Raw genomic sequence first — 14,610 nt, 5'->3', positions numbered from 1 at the left:
TAATAAAATAAAAAACTGGAATAAATCTACAGCGGTGTAAGCTGCCAGACTGTATCCGTGGAAACAGGAGTGGATATTTTTTATTTCCAAAAGTCCAAAAAGTGAACTGGACTTCCAGTTCTCCATCCTCCCTCCTAATGTTTTTTTTTTTTTGGATAGCTCACACTTTTCAGCTTTAGTTAATGCACAGATGACACACAACAATCAGTGCTGTGGGTGTTTTGAGAGGCTGCACATACAAAGGCATTTCTGAAGGGACATCCTCTGAGGAAATGACAAAGCAGGTATACAATGCAAGCACAAGTGATACAAGAAGGACGGCATAGCTTCATGTTCTCTCCTCAGGCAGCGAGGAAGCACCGTTCCAACAAACAAGCTCGAAATAGCAAAAGTTACAACAGACATGGGTCATAGGGACCATTTTCTAAACAAAGTCCAAAGGAAGTCTACCGAGCATCCATAAAGCTACACAGTCATTAAATCTAGTAAGTTCACACAGAGCCTATCTGATGACTTTAACTGTGGAGCATAAAAAAGAATCCAACCACAAAAGGGAAACTTGTTTTTCCTTATCTGCATTTGTCATTTAAATAAACAAAAAAAGAAACATTTCCCAGCATGCTGCTTCACAAACAAACAAATTGATTCACACACACAAAATGAACCGGTGTGCACAAGAAAAACAAACATATAAGCGAGAGAAACTAAGTGGTGCACATGAACAAGAAACTGGTGGGAAACAAACGGGTAAGAACGACAAAGAAACAGGTGCAGACGACAAGCAAACTGGTGTGATTGAGAAACAAAATGACAACACGAGAAAGTAACTGGTGCATGCGAAAAACAAAAAAAGTGTCCATGAGAAACTGATTGGTGGGCACTAGAAATTAACAAGTGAGTGAGAGAAACTAAATCTGCACATGAAAATGGTGCACAAGAAGGAAACTGGCATGTTTAAGAAACAAAATGGTACTTACAAGAAACAAACCGGTGCAGACAACAAACTAACAGGTGCGCACGAGATACTAACAGGTGCGCACCCCGAGAAACTAACAGGTGGGAACGAGAAACTGGGGTGCACGAGAAACTAACTGGTGTACAGGAGAAAGAAACCAGTGCAAATGAAAAACTAACTGATGAGCACCCAAAACTAACAGGTGCGCACGGGAAACTAAGTGGCAGGCACAACAAACTAAATGGTACTCGAAAGAAACAAACAGGTGTGGACAACAAACAAACAGGTACGCTCGAGAAAATACCTGGTGTGCACGAGATACTTGTGCCAATGAGAAACTGATGTTCACGAGAAACTTAGTGGTGCACGGCAGAAAGAAACAGGTGCGCACAACAAACCGGTTCAAACAGGAAATTGATGTGCAAGGGGGAAACTAATTGCCACGCACAAGAAACAAAATGGTCCTTGTGAGAAAACAAATGCGTGTGATTGAGAAAAACTAAGTGATGGACACAAGAGAGTAGCAACTAAGAGTGCATAAAAACTGACAGGTGTGAAGAAGAAAATTAACAGGTACACACGAGAAGGAAACTGGCGCGCACGAGAAACAAAATGGGATTAGCGAGAAACAAACAGGTGTGGATGACAAACAGGTGCAGACAAGAAACGGATGTGCACGAGAAACTAACTGGTGAACAGGAGAAAGAAATCAGTGCACATGCAAAAGAAACCGATGTGCACAAGAAAGAAACAGGTGCGCACGAGAAACGAACTGGTGTGCAGTGTTTGATTGTGCACAGGGGACCTTTTCACATACTGGAAAATGGTATTATGTGAGTTTAATTTTAATTTTACTTTCGGACTCGCCCACAAAGACGTAGCAGCTTTGCTGGTGCCTTATTACGTTACCTCTGAACATCATTTAAGACGAGTTCTAAAGTCATGTGGTTTTAGCTTCAGGGGATACACCGGTTTTGACCAACCAGTGCACTGCGCAGGAGTTTCTTTCTCATGAGCACGACTTACTTTCAGAAACCACTTCTGAATGGAACAATGCAGGAGCTGCCAGATAAATATCTGTAAAGCTCAACATACCTGGAAAAAGTTTTAAGCATCACCTGGTAAGTAGATATCTTAGTTTAATGCAATTAATGTATGCAAATCCTTCCTGATACAGTATCACAAATTTAATTTATCATTATATTTATGTATTAAAACATTCTCACATTGCATTGGATTGATGTAGAATATGAGACAGGATCTATTAAGATTTACCTCTTGAGACCCTGATATTATATATTTATTGAACTCTATTAAACAAATAAAGGGACAAAGTTTGAATTAGAATTACGAGTGAATAGCACTTGCTTCAAAAATCCACCCTCCTAGTTGTCTTTTTTTAAACTTCCCTTTTTCGCAGCAGTTGCATTTGCTCAAAGAAACTGTTGTTTATTTGCTGTTTATTTGTGATTTACCCTGAAACTTAAGCACCAAACTCATGAGATTTTTTACTTAGAGAAAAGAGTTTGTAAGGTTTACTAAATGTCAGACATTCTTTTTTGTAACTCCACTAAGAAGATGATTTTCTGTAGTTTAAATTTTGTTTTCTAACTCAGATGAAGTGACAGTTTTAACTTTTGCAGATGAATTTTTAGTTTTTTTCAGTATTGGTTTGGAAGTCAAAAATGTAAAATATTTCAATGCTTTAGAAGCTCTTATTGCTAAAAATATAAATACTTATAAAAGGTAACAAAAGGCTCCATCTGCAGGGATAATGGGCATTAAATTTGGATTTTTTTCTTCTCAAGTTTGTTCTCAATTGTGGTAAAAGTGCATTTTGTAAATACCTATAATGCATAGATTTGAGCTGCACATCTCCTTAGTTTCCAATTTATGAACTTTCTATCTTTGAATGTAGAAATAAAAGAAGTTGTGCAAATAAAGCGTCATGCATGGGTGGACTACCACAAACAATGTTAGGAAGCAAGGTGACAGTAAAGTTAACAGTGTTTTGACTAATCAATTAAAGAGGAATAATGGAATAAAGTGTCCTGTGAAGAGCTTTGTGGGACTGAAGCTGCCCTGGAATGCTGCCTGTTGAACAGGATACTGTTCCTCTTAAAAATAGTCCAGGCAGAACGCAACCAAGTGTGCAAACAAACCCTGTGAATTCACCAGTGCCGCTGCCAGCTGGGGTCCACTGGGACCCGTACTGTGGAGTAATGCACTTTCCCACACTGTCTTAGAGAACAAGAGAATACAGCATTTTGGCACTTCTGCAAAAATAAATAAATAAATAAGTATTGTTTTGGTTGTTTTAGAGGTACTGCTTAAAGATTAGACACTTCCAAAGGCCTGAAGTGAGGAGGGATAGTAAGAAAAATGTTTTAAAAGTTGGAGAGGAAAATTCTCAAATGTTTCTTTAACAAATTTCCCCAAATCAGAAACTTTATTTGATTTAATCTTCATTCTCTGTTAAATGTTTGCAGCTGGTTTGAACGTTGTGAGAAGATTTCTCTTTAACATCAGAGTGGACACTCGCTTCAGCTACGTCCAACTTTTAGAGGTGGTATGGATAAATAAAGCTAAATAAAATGATGCACCTCTCTTAAAACTGGCATTTTTCTAAGCATAAATCCACTATGTCTGCAACTTTATTAACTTCTTTATGAAAATACCGAGAATCTGTCACCGTATTTTAGACAGAGCAACTTTTGCTACAACTGTCTCTTCTTTGATTTCTTCACTGGCTCCTTTTTTCCCCCAAAGAAACTTTCCAAATACGTTTTATTGTTAGGTTTTTGTTAGCTTTAGGCTACTAACGTAGCAGCTAGTCACTTTACGTCACATGACCAAGACGAATGTTGTGATCAGAATCCGATAATTTTCCAAATTAAAAATTTCTTCAGAATCACAAAATAAATTAAACGGAAATAATCTCAGTTAGCGCATACATTTCTTTTTTCTGTCTGCAGCCCGGTACCAAGTGACCCGGAGCCCACCGATGATACAGTTATCAACCGTACGATTGATTTTCAAGATGTACCTTGAGGAGGCTACGCGAGCATCAAGCAGATTTCCAGACTCACCTAAGCTCCCTTTAAGATAAAGCTTCTCCTCTCTACTAGTGCTGGGCGGATCGATCCAAATATCAATAGTATCAATCTCAAGTTGGTATCGGATCGATACCGACCCGAAGATATTGATATTTGCACTGTTTGAAAATGTTCTCCAAGGCAGGGAAGTTGGTTAGTCGGAGACAAAGTTCACTAAAAGCAGAAAATGTTGACATGATACTGAACAAAAACCTCTAATTTTTGTTAACAAGTTATTCATATTTCACCTTGTTCAATTTTTCTATTTAAAGGCTAAGAAGTTACTAATTATTTATATATTTCTACCAGTTGTTTTTTTACCGATAAACATTTTGATTTATTTTTATATCACAGTTAACAGTTTCTTTTGTTTTGACTGTTTTTATTGTAATAAACTATTCTCCATTTAATTGAAAATATTGTCCTAATTCTGCTTTTATGTTTATCAAGTAAATAAAAATGTCAAACTTACAAAAAAACATTCAGCGATTAAAAAATAACCCAGATTTTGAGGTTCATGTCACATCTACCACATTTACAAAAAATATCGATATTTGTAATATTGACCAGAATTTGATCGGTGTGGGATCAATACCCAAATGCTCAGTATCACTCACTTCCACGCTCTACAAACCTTTATGAGCCAACCAAAAATCTGCATCATCCTATAAAGTCGACTCCTATAAGGGGTGCATGTGACTGAGGCTTAAGAGGCAGGACAGACCCAAATATGGATGCACTTTAATATACTTAACTTACTGTTCTTGTCTTACTTATTGCTAGCGCTGCATCGTTCTCAGCAGCTGTTTATCGGCTGACCTTTCAGACTTTGGCTTATTGGCACCAGACTCTCACCAGAGACGGCTCTTCTGTCTCAATCCCAGACTGTGTGAGCGTCCCGGGGAATATAAAGTCAGGAAGGCACCACTTACATGGTACTCATGAAAAATGCATACAGAAATACCAAAGTTAATGAATCACACTCCTGACATAAAGTCTAAACTCTAAAAATGAGAATACAAAATATAAACGACTAAACTTATTCTATGAAGGGTTAATCTATATTTACTGTTTGTCTAATATTCAATTTAAATGTGGAATTCTTCAAAGAACCATATTTTAAAGAAAATTAATCATATTAAAAACTAAACAAATACTGTTGATTGTACCCACAAATATATTTTTAAAAATTAGTTGTTGCAGAACTACCTTAAGGGAATGCATATTTAAAAAACTGAACCAAAATTAAAAACTTTGCTCACTGTATTTCCTGAAAATATTGCAGCTTTTTACTGAAATACAAATAAAAAATAAAATACTTTTCATGAGGTGGGGTTGGAGTAATGCCTTCCTCTAGGACTCTTGATTTTCCAACAACAATTTTCCTCTTTTTTTTCTATTTAGACAAATGAGCCAATCAATATCTGTCAGGCATGTACTTCAATGCACGTTACACACTTGTCACCAAAATGCACATCAGCTTTTTGTGAGATAATGTAATCATATGAGCTGTAATGGCTTCCTGTACACTCATGATGCATCAAAGAACGTTTACAGCTTCCTGGAGAGAAACTGCATCGATTTTATCAACAGGAACTTATTCAACTTTTTACATGTTAAAGAACATGGGAAATATGCGTGACAGTAAATGAGGAATATGTTTTATTTTTGCTCTAAACTGTCAGCTCAGACAAAAAAGTCCAATAAAATGTTTTTTTAAAAACCCTTTTTGACACAGTAGTTGTAAAGCTGATCGATAAGAGGAAAGGAAGCATTGATCCAGCAGAACGGTTTCCTTCTATAATCTCATTACCCAAAACTACCTGTCTGTCTTTTGCAGAGAAGCAATACATACCTGAGGCTTTCAGTGGAACATTTCTGACAAATGGCTTTAAACTTGCTCTTAGGGTTAAAGCTCTTAGGTTATAGGAAATTAATAAAAAAAAACAACAGTTGTGAGGACACAAATATTGATTTGAAATGCATTTGAACCAACTAAACAATCACATGGGGATTTTCTGCATCTCCCCACCTACTGTGATAAAGCACAACACTTTATTTTATGACTTAAAGCTCATGTTTTATGAAACATCAAATCCTAAAAGTGTCCAGTCCTGCCTTTGCTCTTAGATAATGAGAGCTTCAAAAAAGTCTTTCAATAAAACACACAGAAAAATCCTGTTTTATGATTATTATAGTTATTGAAAGTCTAAATAAATGACGTATGTACATTTTCCAAAAATGATCCTAAAGAGCAACAGCATCAGGATCATCTACTGCTGGACATTAATTCAAAGCGCTCTGAGTGGTGTTGATCTAATGGACCTGAGAGATAAAAGCACAGTTTGAATCATGATATCAGGACTCCTCCTGTATGCTCTCATTATCTGTCTAGAAGGCAGACACTCACCAAATGCACAGGAAGCAACTGTACCACAGCAGCCTCACAAAAACAAACAAAAAAAACCTGTCATTCTTTTTATCAAACACAGACGGAAACAACTCAACTTGTTAAATAACCAGAAAAGCTCAAAAAGGTGATGCAAAGTCCAACTAACTTCCTATTCTTTTCTCAAAAGTGAAGTCATTATAAATTCACAGAGCAAAAACGGAAACTTTGCAGGGAAGATAACCATTTAGAATGACTACTTCCTTCTTAGTGAGACTCCAGACAATGACATTTGCATTAGGTTAAAGGAAGATCTGAAAATATGCGTGTAGAATAAAGAAAAAAAGTTCTACTTTCTTAAACACAGAACTATAAATCGGTTTATGTTTCTTAAATGAAGTGAAGAAATCTCAATTTTTCAAGAGAAATGAAAGATCTGAAGATGTTTTGCAAATGTTTTGAGTGTCAGAGGAAATTGTCAAAAGCTTAATTTATTCAGCTGTGATAATAGTTTAACATACCCTGGTAATTTTCATGGAATATAAATGATGACACATTGGGTGAAGCCATTTACCGTCAAATATTCTGTTTACCTTTTTAAATCATAATGACCCCAAACTTCCCAAATGACCTTGTTCAAAAGTTTACACACCTTGATGACTTTGTTCTGTAAACATGCTCATAAGCTGATACAAAATAAAGGTAACCATCCTCACTTGTCTATTATCAAAAAAAATCTGTGAGTTTCTGGGTTCCCATCAGTCATCCACTGACATTTCTGGATATTGAGTCATGAGGGAAGCTAAAGAGCTGTCAAAAAATCTATGGGAAAAGGTAACTGACCTGTCCAGAACAGGAAAGGGCTATAAGAAGATATCCAAGGAACTGAGAATGCCAGCAAACTTTGATCAAGAAGTGGACAGTGAAGGCTTCTGTTGAAACCAAACCATAGTTACAAACATTTCTGATCCAACTGACAGAAAAATTGCTAAGGATGCAAAGAAAAACCCACAAATAACTTCAGCTGTGATCCAAAACTGGTGTGGATGTTGCAAGATGTACAAAAGGGAGGCACCTGAAGAAAAATGGCCTGCACGGTCGAGTTTCCAGAAGAAAGACTTTTTTTGCACAAATGCCACAAAATCGTTCCATTTCAATAAACCAAAAAGCACAGAGACAAAGTGATGAGACCAAGATTGAACTTTTGGACCACAGCCATAAATGCTACATTCAGACAAGAGTCGACTAGGATGAAAAGAACACTATTCCTACTGTGACGCATGGAGGTAGATCGCTGATGGTTTGGGGATCTGTGAGCTACAAAGACACAAAGATCTCCAGTATCAGAAGATACTGGAGGAAAACTCGCACTCTTCAGCTCGGAGGCTGCTCATCGGACACTCTTGGACATTTCAGTATGACAACGATTCAAAACACAAGTCATCCTGTCATTGTTACAATGGAAAAAGGTGAAGTTTCTGGAGTGGCTGTCTCAGTCTCCTGACCTTAAGATAATTGATCCACTCTGGGAACAGTCAGTCGAAGATGACAGCCCATTAATTTAAAGGAACTCTAGGTTTTCTGCTAAGTAGAATAAGTTGTTTTAAAGACCTCATCCACGACCACAAGACACGTCACGCTGTAACTGATGCAAAAGGACGCACCAAAAAGGTATCAAGAACTGGGGTATGTAAACTTTTGATTAGTGTAAATTGAAATGTTTCTCTTGTTTTCCTGATTTAAAAGTGTTAACACTGTTGTTATGGCTTAATTCAACCACTATCCACGAGTAGAAAATAAGTTTTAATATTCAATCATTAATAATCTCTGAAAAATAGCCTAGAGTTAATCAATGACTTTATTACATAACAGAAAAAGCAAAAGTAACAAGCTTCTGCTTTAGCAAAGGTTCTTCAAAGACTTCAAAGATTACATTTTATTTTTGTTCACTTCTGTGCAGGTGAAACACTTCCTGATTTAAAATGCACCTTTGTGTTGAGTTTTGTTCACCAAGCTACATTTTATGACCTAGAACAAACCAACAAACTCATACAGCTGGGTTTCAGTTGATTAAAAATAAACTGCAGCCTTTTTGAACTAAACACATTTCTATGTTAATGTCATTTATAGTCAAGAACAACCTGAAATGACCATGTATGCCGAAACCCCCTTTAACTCATCTCAGTAAAGGATTTCCTGACTTGAAAGGTTCAAATAAATCCTCAGAGAAAAGGTAGAGGAAGCGAGGTCAACCTGTAATAACGGAGGGGGACTATTGAAAAGGTTGTGTTTAAACACATATTTATCATATATTCAATAACATATTAAAAACAGAAACAAGTCTTTTTATAAACTCTATATGACATTTTACCTTCTAACACATTTACATGGAATGAGACTTAAAATTATGTAACCAAAATGACACTTTGAGAATATTTACTCAGTAGTTTAATAAAAACATCCATAGAAGTTAATGACTGAGACTCGTATCACAGTGTTTGTGTTAAACTCCTCTTTGGAGAATTTTCTGACTTTTTCTTCACTTAAAAACACAATTTTGATTTTTATCAAGAAGGGGAAGTGAAAACAAAGAAACCTTCAGCGCTGAGGTCTAAAGAGTGCAGCCAAGTGAAACCGTTTCTACTGATGTGACAAAGATTGAAGATGCTGATTTTATTAGAACAACACTTTTTGCCTAAAATATGTATTTTTCTTTCACTTCTTATATCAACAGAACAGAGCGATAGTTAGTAATCTAACTCAAAGTTCTCCCTTTAACCATTTATAAAATAAAAAAACACTCTTCTGACTGACAGAATATCACTAAGTCCCCCATATTTCTGCAATCAACTGTCACACAGACAATATAGCAAAAAGTATTTTGCAGACAGTGATTCTGCACTTCCAACTAAAACATTTGAGTTCTGTAATGTTCATTATAGATACATTTCAACTGTTACAGACAGAATAATAATTAAAAAAAATAACAGTTTTTAAAGAACTCAACATTCTTTCTCCTCCAAATACTGCAAATGCCATTTATACAAAACAGTTTTATTCTGGACTCATCTGACCAATTCTCCTCTGGATCATCTAGGTGGTTTTTGGAGAACTTTAGACAGACCTGGATATGTGCTGACTTAAGCAGGCGAACATTTGTAGCACTGATGGGTTTGACCCACCCACGATGACGTCCTTTGTTCCCATAGTAACCGTTGTTACTGCAGTCCCGGCTCTCTTCAGGTAATTTACCAGTCTCCCCGTGTAGTTCTGGCTGTTTTCTCAAGGTACTCAAGATCATTTGTATTCTACCAGATGAAATCTTATATGGAACCCCAAGTGTCCCTTGTCCTTGGTGTCCTTCGACAGCTCATTGGTCTAGGTGGATAAGTTGAAGTCTGACTGTTTAAGGATGGTGACTGGTATCTTTTAAACAGATAACCAGATCAAACTTTACTAAAGGTAACAAGTGGAGAACAGAAAAGCTTTTTAAGCTGCATCCACACAGCCCTCTGCAACACGCAAACAAGCGGCGGCTTAAGTCTATGTATTCGTGTGCATTTTGGGCTTCCACATTCAAAACTCTTGCGTTTACGTGTCAATATCAACGTTTTTAAGTCCGTTTTTGGACTCTACGTACAACACCCATTAAATGTCTATCGACAGTTAAACAAGTTGAACTTTGACCAATCAGATACTCAAACTTGGTCTTGATGCATGTCTCTTTTCCATTAACAGAAGTGCCAACCTTTGGAAAATTGATCATGGAAGAGACTATGACAAGTCTTTCATGAATCGGAATAGAGCTGAAAGAAAAAGCCTGGACTAAAATTCTTGAGTTTTCTACCACTTTGACGTTTGGCACCAACAAGAGTCTTCCAACTCTATGTACGTGGGCTAGTGTTAGGTAGTAAAAGTTCAGTGTGAACCCATTTGCTAAAAGCACTTTGAAGAACTCGCATTAATTGTGTTCTTGAATGCACAAGTCATGCCAAATGTGAATGTAGCACTGAAGAAGTAACAGGTTTGTAAGGGACAGAATTATTGCTAGTTTGTTGGTGCTAAATACTTATTTTCTGCATCAGTACACAAAATAAACCCTTCATTCTGTCTCCAACAGTTGAACTGTATCTATGATGAACACAACAGACCTCTCATCTTTTTCATCTGGGGAAATTTGCAGAATCTGTGACTGACATATACTATTCTTGCCCTACAGTCGGACACAAATAAAATGGAATAAAGGAGAATACTTTACTGCTAAAAAGTCCCCAGAGCCAAAAAGGAAACAGCAGTCCTATTTCTGTTTGTGTGGCCCTCTGAAGTTGGCATATTCTAGACTAAACTCTGCCGCAGCTGTAAGCAGACACATCTCAGCGCTCGTGTTCTGCTGCTGCATGTGAGAGACCGCCCTGCCTGGAAATACTCACACCACAAAGCCACAGGGGCAGGAGGGGACTGTCCGCCTCCCATCTGAAGCTCAGACTCAACGGGGTGTGTTTCTGCCTCAAAATGATGAGGGTCAAATTAGAGGCAGCACATTCATGTAATTGCACATGGACGTGCCCAGTAGAAGGAGAGGACTGACCCCGACTTCACTGCACTGATGAAGGGTTAAGAGCCTGAAGAAGACAAAGTGATGACTACAGGCATCCCGGCCAATTAGACTTTGAAATGCAGAGTTAGCACGGCAGCAGAGAAAGCTCGTCTCTGGACATTCGCACTTCTCTATAGAGTCGGTCCTCTGCTCTGAAAGTATAATGTTACCAGTCAGTTTATCTGCATCATAATCAATCATGAATGTACACATTCAATGTCTGGAGTCAGTACACTTAACTTCTGTTCTGCATCAAGTTTAACAATGAACAATCTGGAAAATGTTTATTTCAGTGAAAAGAGCTGAAACTATAATTGTGTAAAGTCTATTGTAAAAGTGCTTTAGCCAAAAAGAAAAACAAAAGTGTTTTCTAGGACATAGTTTCTGCAGGAGTTCATTAGAAAGTCCCTCTTCAGTTGTGGGCGGGAGTGTTGGTACTGAGTAAGCCCACCCCCTTTTCCCATCATCCTTCAGTTTAAAGGATAACCAAAAAGTAAACCAACTTTTTTTGGCTGTTGACCTCTATAAATGGCTTTAAAAGTGCTCTGTTGGTCCTTGCCACATTTTAGACACTTTAAAATAAACTTGCTGAATTCCTGAGATTAGTCTAAAACCGTCTGTATGCTGCCCCCTATAAGTTAAAATGAGGTATTACAGTTGAACTTTGTCATTGGTCAACTGGTGGAAGTCTTACATTCTTTCAGAAGTTTCACTGCATCATAGTAGAAAATCCCCGCCCATCTCTGATTCTGTAACGGTCAGTCGTTATCGTGTTAGCTTTAGCATGGCTAAAGCTAACACGATAAGTCGTCAAAAATCTATTAGCTTGCACAACTTTACGGTGAATTTGGAAGTGAGACAACAGTGGTTGAGTGCATTTGGCATTGAATCCAGTGAACTCCATCCTAGTGATGGGATTTACAATGAACGTTTTCTCAGGATTGATTGTTTAATAGCCTTCATTAGCTATGATGCTAGTGTCATTTTACCACTCAGACATGGATCTTCTTCGGTCTGGACCACGAGCGCCGCCTCGGGAGACGGTGGATGAGAAAAATCCTTAACCTCCACAGAAAGTTCTGATACTGAAGTCACTTTGCCCGGTACCACTCTCCGTATTGAAGACGAGCATGACAACGTTACCTCAAGCTAACCTCACCGTCAAACTGCACCTCCCCCGCTCAGCATTCCAGTGGTCTTTTAGTTATGAATATGCTGTTTTTAGCCCCCAAAAAATGTAAAAAATCTGTGTCGTTTTCAAGAGCTCGTTAGAAATTCGCCTTTGAGTTGTAGGCGGGACTGTTTGTTCTGCGTAGGCCCACCCCCATTTCCCATCACCCTTCTGCTCTCCTGCTACCTACTCAAAACCCCGACTTAACATTTCCAGTGCAACAAAAATGGTGAGCGGTATTGGAGCCCGAATGAGGAAAACAAAGACGTACATGGATCCATTTGTCTTCAAGTAGAGCAGAGCAGAGGGCTTGTGGACCGCCGTTTGTAGATTTTACAAGCTTTTTTAAACACATTTGTTTCAATTTCACAATGATTTGAACAAGTAAATACTCAGAAATGCAAATTTAAGCTAAACTTTTTTTCAATTCCTCCTCCTTCATGAGAAAAATGCCATAAAAACATGTTAAATAAAGGCTCATAATCAATGTGTTTAAAGAAAAGCATTTTTTGTTTTACACTAAAATGCTTTACTTTATCTGTAAATGTGTTAAAAGGTATCAGATTATTTGCATCAACAGCAGTTTTTGCATCACTTCGACTGTAATCTCATAAATTATTTACACATATTAAATATGCTGATCGTTTAATAGCTCAAGTAGCAGCAACACTTACCGTCTGCTTTTATATTCGTCAGAGCAATAATCCAGCACACAAACTCCTTAACTGGAAATATTACATTAAGTTTAACACAGGACTAAAAATAAAAGTAAAATCCAGCATGTTTTCTGATGCTCAGAAATAGTGCACTAAAATTTGATCAAGAATGCTATACAGTCTGGGGATGGCTGTGGCTAAATAGTGGAATTTAAAAAAATGATTTCACCATCTGTGAGCCTTAGGAGAGCTTAAATATGCACCCTTTGCTATTAAAAGGATGCAGAAAAAATATAACATTTGTTTTTGGGACATTATTGATACAATAAAAAGTACATTTACAAGAGACAGTAACTATCATCCTTCTGACGTGTATGACAGCAAAACTAAAACCATGAAACTGCAGCCTAACATTTTACCCGTTCTCTGCAGACTATGAATACACAGACTGATTCTGACCACATATTATGGGTTAGTACTTGCTGATGGTTTCATGCTCAGCCCAAGGTTTTGCAAATGCAGATGTGAGCCCCACACCGCTGCAGTTAGCTGAGAAAAGATTTTCCAACCAACGTCTGCTAATCCAGCTGCCTTTCCACCGACCCGCTCGCTGATTGGTCCCAGGTTTTCTCTGAATCCCGAGTATCACCAGTGTTCCCATAGCTGCTGGCACTGTGCGACCAGCAGGAAATGACTCAAAACTGGGACTGCAACAACGCTAATGGACCATTTTTGGACCACATCTGTTTATTCAGCCACACAAAGAGATCCTCGGGGTTAATAACCGCAGAGATGGGAAGAAATCCACAAAGCTGCACATTTTAGTTTCTGACTCATTTATTCTCTGCAAAAGCTCTAAAGTGAATTGGTTTTAGTTTAACTGAAATTGTTGGGACTGGAAAGTTCTAAAACATCTCTAGATTCCACTTTGTCACATCTGTTTTAAAGAGCCGTCCTCTGTCTTTGTGGCTTATAGACATCCGTCTGCCTGCCCTGCCCATCCTTCCTGGTTATGAGGTCACAAATGAAGGGCCAGAACAAAGGATGGCCCGGCCGTCTTAGTAGAGACTCCTACAGCACACATCATCTGTCCAATTCAAGTTAAAAAAAAAAGCAAAGACAGCTGCTGATTCAGCTCTTTAAAGGGAGTCATTCAGCAGACTTTTCAAGAAACTCTAAATACAGCCCCCCTATTTGAGCTAACATGCTGTGCCATGTGGATGAAATGTGTTTTTTCCCCTTCCTGCTTTGGCCTCATATCTGCCTTTTATTTTACTTTCATGTCCGCCCCTCTCTCCTCCATGATGAAGTTTTCTCCTCCCTTTCTCCACCTCGTTCTGAACAGCTCCATACCCACAAACATCCAGACGGCTGTTCCTATTTGTCACAGTGCTACACAGCTCCTTCAAGTCCCTGCCGAGCTCTAATTGCAGAAGACCATGATTAGTCTGAAGGTGAAAATTTAAGGTTTAAAAAGCAACAAAATGCATGTTTGATGTAGCCGGAGTGGAGCGGCACATGCATTTAAAAGGAAATAACTGCACAAAACAAGATTTCTATTTAACATAAATGACAATTCTAAAGACTATTAAATTAATAATACCGTAAGTACTTTTAACTGTACACACTAAAAAATCCACAATAACACAAATTGGGCAGTTTAACACAACTTCAAGGTTAAAAACGGAAAAATCTAAGAAAAAAAAAATTACAGTTAAATTAGTTTTACTTTGAAAACAGGAAGCTT

The sequence above is a fragment of the Oryzias melastigma genome, linkage group LG12, assembly GCF_002922805.2.
Source record: "Oryzias melastigma strain HK-1 linkage group LG12, ASM292280v2, whole genome shotgun sequence".
NCBI classification, from domain to species: domain Eukaryota; kingdom Metazoa; phylum Chordata; class Actinopteri; order Beloniformes; family Adrianichthyidae; genus Oryzias; species Oryzias melastigma.
Note: the sequence above shows the minus strand (reverse complement) of the source record.